Below are 7,450 nucleotides of genomic sequence, written 5' to 3'. Positions count from 1 at the left end.
GCACTGACTGCAGAGGAGATCCCTGTATACAGCACTGACTGCGGAGGAGACCCCTGTATACAGCGCTGACTGCAGAGGAGACCCCTGTATACAGCACTGACTGCGGAGGTGACCCCTGTATACAGCGCTGACTGCAGAGGAGACCCCTGTATACAGCACTGACTGCAGAGGAGACCCCTGTATACAGCACTGACTGCGGAGGAGACCCCTGTATACAGCACTGACTGCGGAGAAGACCCCTGTATACAGCACTGACTGCGGAGGAGACCCCTGTATACAGCACTGACTGCGGAGGAGACCCCTGTATACAGCACTGACTGCGGAGGAGACCTCTGTATACAGCACTGACTGCAGAGGAGACCCCTGTATACAGCACTGACTGCAGAGGAGACCCCTGTACACAGCACTGACTGCGGAGGAGACCTCTGTATACAGCACTGACTGCAGAGGAGACTCCTGTATACAGCACTGACTGCAGAGGAGACCCCTGTATACAGCACTGACTGCGGAGGAGATCCTGTATACAGCACTGACTGCAGAGGAGACCCCTGTATACAGCGCTGACTGCAGAGGAGACCCCTGTATACAGCACTGACTGCGGAGGAGACCCCTGTATACAGCACTGACTGCGGAGGAGACCTCTGTATACAGCACTGACTGCGGAGGAGACCCCTGTACACAGCACTGACTGCGGAGGAGACCTCTGTATACAGCACTGACTGCAGAGGAGACCCCTGTATACAGCACTGACTGCGGAGGAGACCCCTGTATACAGCACTGACTGCAGAGGAGACCCCTGTATACAGCACTGACTGCAGAGGAGACCCCTGTATACAGCACTGACTGCGGAGGAGACCCCTGTATACAGCACTGACTGCGGAGGAGACCCCTGTATACAGCACTGACTGCGGAGGAGACCTCTGTATACAGCACTGACTGCGGAGGAGACCCCTGTACACAGCACTGACTGCGGAGGAGACCCCTGTATACAGCACTGACTGCAGAGGAGACCCCTGTATACAGCACTGACTGCAGAGGAGACCCCTGTACACAGCACTGACTGCGGAGGAGACCCCTGTATACAGCACTGACTGCAGAGGAGACCCCTGTATACAGCACTGATTGCGGAGGAGACCCCTGTATACAGCACTGACTGCGGAGGAGACCCCTGTATACAGCACTGACTGCGGAGGAGACCTCTGTATACAGCACTGACTGCGGAGGAGACCCCTGTATACAGCACTGACTGCGGAGGAGACCCCTGTATACAGCACTGACTGCGGAGGAGACCTCTGTATACAGCACTGACTGCGGAGGAGACCCCTGTATACAGCACTGACTGCGGAGGAGACCCCTGTATACAGCACTGACTGCAGAGGAGACCCCTGTATACAGCACTGACTGCGGAGGAGACCCCTGTATACAGCACTGACTGCGGAGGAGACCCCTGTATACAGCACTGACTGCGGAGGAGACCTCTGTATACAGCACTGACTGCAGAGGAGACCCCTGTATACAGCACTGACCCCTGTATACAGCACTGACTGCGGAGGAGACCCCTGTATACAGCACTGACTGCGGAGGAGACTCCTGTATACAGCACTGACTGTGGAGGAGACCCCTGTATACAGCACTGACTGTGGAGGAGACCCCTGTATACAGCACTGACTGCAGAGGAGACCCCTGTATACAGCACTGACTGCGGAGGAGACCTCTGTATACAGCACTGACTGCAGAGGAGACCCCTGTATACAGCACTGACTGCAGAGGAGACCCCTGTATACAGCACTGACTGCGGAGGAGACCCTGTATACAGCACTGACTGCAGAGGAGACCCCTGTATACAGCACCGACTGCAGAGGAGACCCCTGTATACAGCACTGACTGCGGAGGAGACCCCTGTATACAGCACTGACTGCGGAGGAGACTCCTGTATACAGCACTGACTGACCCCTGTATACAGCACTGACTGCGGAGGAGACCCCTGTATACAGCACTGACTGCAGAGGAGACCCCTGTATACAGCACTGACTGCGGAGGAGACCCCTGTATACAGCACTGACTGCAGAGGAGATCCCTGTATACAGCACTGACTGCGGAGGAGACCCCTGTATACAGCGCTGACTGCAGAGGAGACCCCTGTATACAGCACTGACTGCGGAGGTGACCCCTGTATACAGCGCTGACTGCAGAGGAGACCCCTGTATACAGCACTGACTGCAGAGGAGACCCCTGTATACAGCACTGACTGCGGAGGAGACCCCTGTATACAGCACTGACTGCGGAGAAGACCCCTGTATACAGCACTGACTGCGGAGGAGACCCCTGTATACAGCACTGACTGCGGAGGAGACCTCTGTATACAGCACTGACTGCAGAGGAGACCCCTGTACACAGCACTGACTGCGGAGGAGACCTCTGTATACAGCACTGACTGCAGAGGAGACTCCTGTATACAGCACTGACTGCAGAGGAGACCCCTGTATACAGCACTGACTGCGGAGGAGACCTCTGTATACAGCACTGACTGCGGAGGAGACCCCTGTACACAGCACTGACTGCGGAGGAGACCTCTGTATACAGCACTGACTGCAGAGGAGACCCCTGTATACAGCACTGACTGCAGAGGAGACCCCTGTACACATCACTGACTGCGGAGGAGACCCCTGTATACAGCACTGACTGCAGAGGAGACCCCTGTATACAGCACTGATTGTGGAGGAGACCCCTGTATACAGCACTGACTGCGGAGGAGACCCCTGTATACAGCACTGACTGCGGAGGAGACCTCTGTATACAGCACTGACTGCGGAGGAGACCCCTGTATACAGCACTGACTGCGGAGGAGACCCCTGTATACAGCACTGACTGCGGAGGAGACCCCTGTACACAGCACTGACTGCGGAGGAGACCCCTGTATACAGCACTGACTGCAGAGGAGACCCCTGTATACAGCACTGATTGTGGAGGAGACCCCTGTATACAGCACTGACTGCGGAGGAGACCCCTGTATACAGCACTGACTGCGGAGGAGACCTCTGTATACAGCACTGACTGCGGAGGAGACCCCTGTATACAGCACTGACTGCGGAGGAGACCCCTGTATACAGCACTGACTGCGGAGGAGACCTCTGTATACAGCACTGACTGCGGAGGAGACCCCTGTATACAGCACTGACTGCGGAGGAGACCCCTGTATACAGCACTGACTGCAGAGGAGACCCCTGTATACAGCACTGACTGCGGAGGAGACCCCTGTATACAGCACTGACTGCGGAGGAGACCCCTGTATACAGCACTGACTGCGGAGGAGACCTCTGTATACAGCACTGACTGCAGAGGAGACCCCTGTATACAGCACTGACCCCTGTATACAGCACTGACTGCGGAGGAGACCCCTGTATACAGCACTGACTGCGGAGGAGACCCCTGTATACAGCACTGACTGCGGAGGAGACTCCTGTATACAGCACTGACTGTGGAGGAGACCTCTGTATACAGCACTGACTGCGGAGGAGACCCCTGTATACAGCACTGACTGCAGAGGAGACCCCTGTATACAGCACTGACTGCGGAGGAGACCTCTGTATACAGCACTGACTGCAGAGGAGACCCCTGTATACAGCACTGACTGCAGAGGAGACCCCTGTATACAGCACTGACTGCGGAGGAGACCCCTGTATACAGCACTGACTGCGGAGGAGACCCCTGTATACAGCACTGACTGCGGAGGAGACCCCTGTATACAGCACTGACTGCGGAGGAGACCCCTGTATACAGCACTGACTGCAGAGGAGACCCCTGTATACAGCACTGACTGCAGAGGAGACCCCTGTATACAGCACTGACTGCGGAGGAGACCCCTGTATACAGCACTGACTGCGGAGGAGACCTCTGTATACAGCACTGACTGCGGAGGAGACCCCTGTATACAGCACTGACTGCAGAGGAGACCCCTGTATACAGCACTGACTGCGGAGGAGACCTCTGTATACAGCACTGACTGCGGAGGAGACCCCTGTATACAGCACTGACTGCGGAGGAGACCTCTGTATACAGCACTGACTGCAGAGGAGACCCCTGTATACAGCACTGACCCCTGTATACAGCACTGACTGCGGAGGAGACCCCTGTATACAGCACTGACTGCGGAGGAGACCCCTGTATACAGCACTGACTGCGGAGGAGACTCCTGTATACAGCACTGACTGTGGAGGAGACCTCTGTATACAGCACTGACTGCGGAGGAGACCCCTGTATACAGCACTGACTGCAGAGGAGACCCCTGTATACAGCACTGACTGCGGAGGAGACCTCTGTATACAGCACTGACTGCAGAGGAGACCCCTGTATACAGCACTGACTGCAGAGGAGACCCCTGTATACAGCACTGACTGCGGAGGAGACCCCTGTATACAGCACTGACTGCGGAGGAGACCCCTGTATACAGCACTGACTGCGGAGGAGACCCCTGTATACAGCACTGACTGCGGAGGAGACCCCTGTATACAGCACTGACTGCAGAGGAGACCCCTGTATACAGCACTGACTGCAGAGGAGACCCCTGTATACAGCACTGACTGCGGAGGAGACCCCTGTATACAGCACTGACTGCGGAGGAGACCTCTGTATACAGCACTGACTGCGGAGGAGACCCCTGTATACAGCACTGACTGCAGAGGAGACCCCTGTATACAGCACTGACTGCGGAGGAGACCTCTGTATACAGCACTGACTGCGGAGGAGACCCCTGTATACAGCACTGACTGCGGAGGAGACCTCTGTATACAGCGCTGACTGCAGAGGAGACCCCTGTATACAGCACTGACTGCGGAGGAGACCCCTGTATACAGCACTGACTGCGGAGGAGACTCCTGTATACAGCACTGACTGCAGAGGAGACCCCTGTATACAGCACTGACTGCAGAGGAGACCCCTGTATACAGCACTGACTGCGGAGGAGACCCCTGTATACAGCACTGACTGCAGAGGAGACTCCTGTATACAGCACTGACTGCAGAGGAGACCCCTGTATACAGCACTGACTGCGGAGGAGACCCCTGTATACAGCACTGACTGCGGAGGAGACTCCTGTATACAGCACTGACTGCAGAGGAGACCCCTGTATACAGCACTGACTGCGGAGGAGACCTCTGTATACAGCACTGACTGCGGAGGAGACCCCTGTATACAGCACTGACTGCAGAGGAGACCCCTGTATACAGCACTGACTGCGGAGGAGACCTCTGTATACAGCACTGACTGCGGAGGAGACCCCTGTATACAGCACTGACTGCGGAGGAGACCTCTGTATACAGCACTGATCAGGGCTGTGGAGTCGGAGTTGGCAAAAAATTAACCGACTCCGACTGGATTTAAATAAAAAAAGAAATTTTAAGTTTAATTCTAACTTTTCTTGAATTGGGACATTTAATCACCGTATTGTTCACACCATAAGACGCACCGAGGTTTTTGAGGAGGAAAATAAGAAAAAATATATTTTGAACCAAAAGGTGTGGTTTTGAACTAATGGTGGTCTGTGGGTGGCACTGTTATGGGGGCATAGGGTTGCCACCCGTCCGGTTTGTAATCCTGTGCCCGGGTACAAGCCTTTCTCAGACCCGGACACAGGATTATTCATTCAAAGTAAACTGCAGTGTGGACGTCCGACCGAGACTCCGTCCATCCGATCACATATTTAAGCTGTCACTCACTGCGGCCGGGTGATAAGCTGAGCGCAGCGCTCCCGAGCCTCCCCCCCTCACTCCTCCCTGTTATGGGGGGTATCTGTGGGTGACACTGTTATGGGGGTATCTGTGGGTGGCACTGCTATGGGGGATCTGTGGGTGACACTGCTATGGGGGATCTGTGGGTGGCACTGTTATGGGGGTATCTGTGGGTGACACTGTTATGGGGGGGGATCTGTGGGTGACACTGCTATGGGGGGTCTGTGGGTGACACTGCTATGGGGGGTCTGTGGGTGGCACTGTTATGGGGGGTCTGTGGGTGACACTGTTATGGGGGATCTGTGGGTGGCACTGCTATGGGGGGTCTGTGGGTGGCACTGTTATGGGGGTATCTGTGGGTGACACTGCTATGGGGGGTCTGTGGGTGGCACTGTTATGGGGGGATCTGTGGGTGACACTGCTATGGGGGATCTGTGGGTGACACTGTTATGGGGGGTCTGTGGGTGACACTGCTATGGGGGGTCTGTGGGTGGCACTGTTATGGGGGGATCTGTGGGTGACACTGCTATGGGGGATCTGTGGGTGACACTGTTATGGGGGTATCTGTGGGTGACACTGTTATGGGGGTATCTGTGGGTGACACTGTTATGGGGGGATCTGTGGGTGACACTGCTATGGGGGGCATCTGTGGGTGACACTGCTATGGGGGGCATCTGTGGGTGACACTGTTATGGGGGGTATCTGTGGGTGACACTGCTATGGGGGGCATCTGTGGGTGACACTGTTATGGGGGGCATCTGTGGGTGACACTGCTCTGGGGGATCTGTGGGTGGCACTGCTATGGGGGCATCTGTGGGTGACACTGTTATGGGGGGGATCTGTAGATGACACTGTTATGGGGGGGATCTGTGGGTGACACTGCTATGGGGGGCATCTGTGGGTGACACTGTTATGGGGGGCATCTGTGGGTGACACTGCTATGGGGGGTATCTGTGGGTGACACTTTTATGGGGGGCATCTGTGGGTGGCACTGTTATGGGGGTATCTGTGGGTGACACTGCTATGGGGGGTATCTGTGGGTGACACTGTTATGGGGGGGGGGGATCTGTGGGTGACACTGCTATGGGGGGTATCTGTGGGTGGCACTGTTATGGGGGTATCTGTGGGTGACACTGTTATGGGGGTATCTGTGGGTGACACTGTTATGGGGGCATCTGTGGGTGACACTGTTATGGGGGGCATCTGTGGGTGACACTGCTATGGGGGATCTGTGGGTGGCACTGCTATGGGGGCATCTGTGGGTGGCACTGTTATGGGGGGGATCTGTGGGTGACACTGCTATGGGGGGCATCTGTGGGTGACACTGTTATGGGGGGCATCTGTGGGTGACACTGCTATGGGGGATCTGTGGGTGGCACTGCTATGGGGGCATCTGTGGGTGGCACTGTTATGGGGGGGATCTGTGGGTGACACTGTTATGGGGGGCATCTGTGGGTGACACTGCTATGGGGGGCATCTGTGGGTGACACTGTTATGGGGGGCATCTGTGGGTGACACTGCTATGGGGGGCATCTGTGGGTGACACTGTTATGGGGGGGATCTGTGGGTGACACTGTTATGGGGGGCATCTGTGGGTGACACTGTTATGGGGGGCATCTGTGGGTGACACTGTTATGGGGGCATCTGTGGGTGACACTGCTATGGGGGTATCTGTGGGTGACACTGTTATTGGGGGCATCTGTGGGTGGCACTGTTATGGGGGG

Source organism: Bufo bufo, chromosome 2, assembly GCF_905171765.1.
Source record: "Bufo bufo chromosome 2, aBufBuf1.1, whole genome shotgun sequence".
In the NCBI taxonomy this organism is placed as follows: domain Eukaryota; kingdom Metazoa; phylum Chordata; class Amphibia; order Anura; family Bufonidae; genus Bufo; species Bufo bufo.
The sequence above is the reverse complement of the archived record's forward strand: the minus strand, read 5'-3'. Positions refer to the sequence as shown.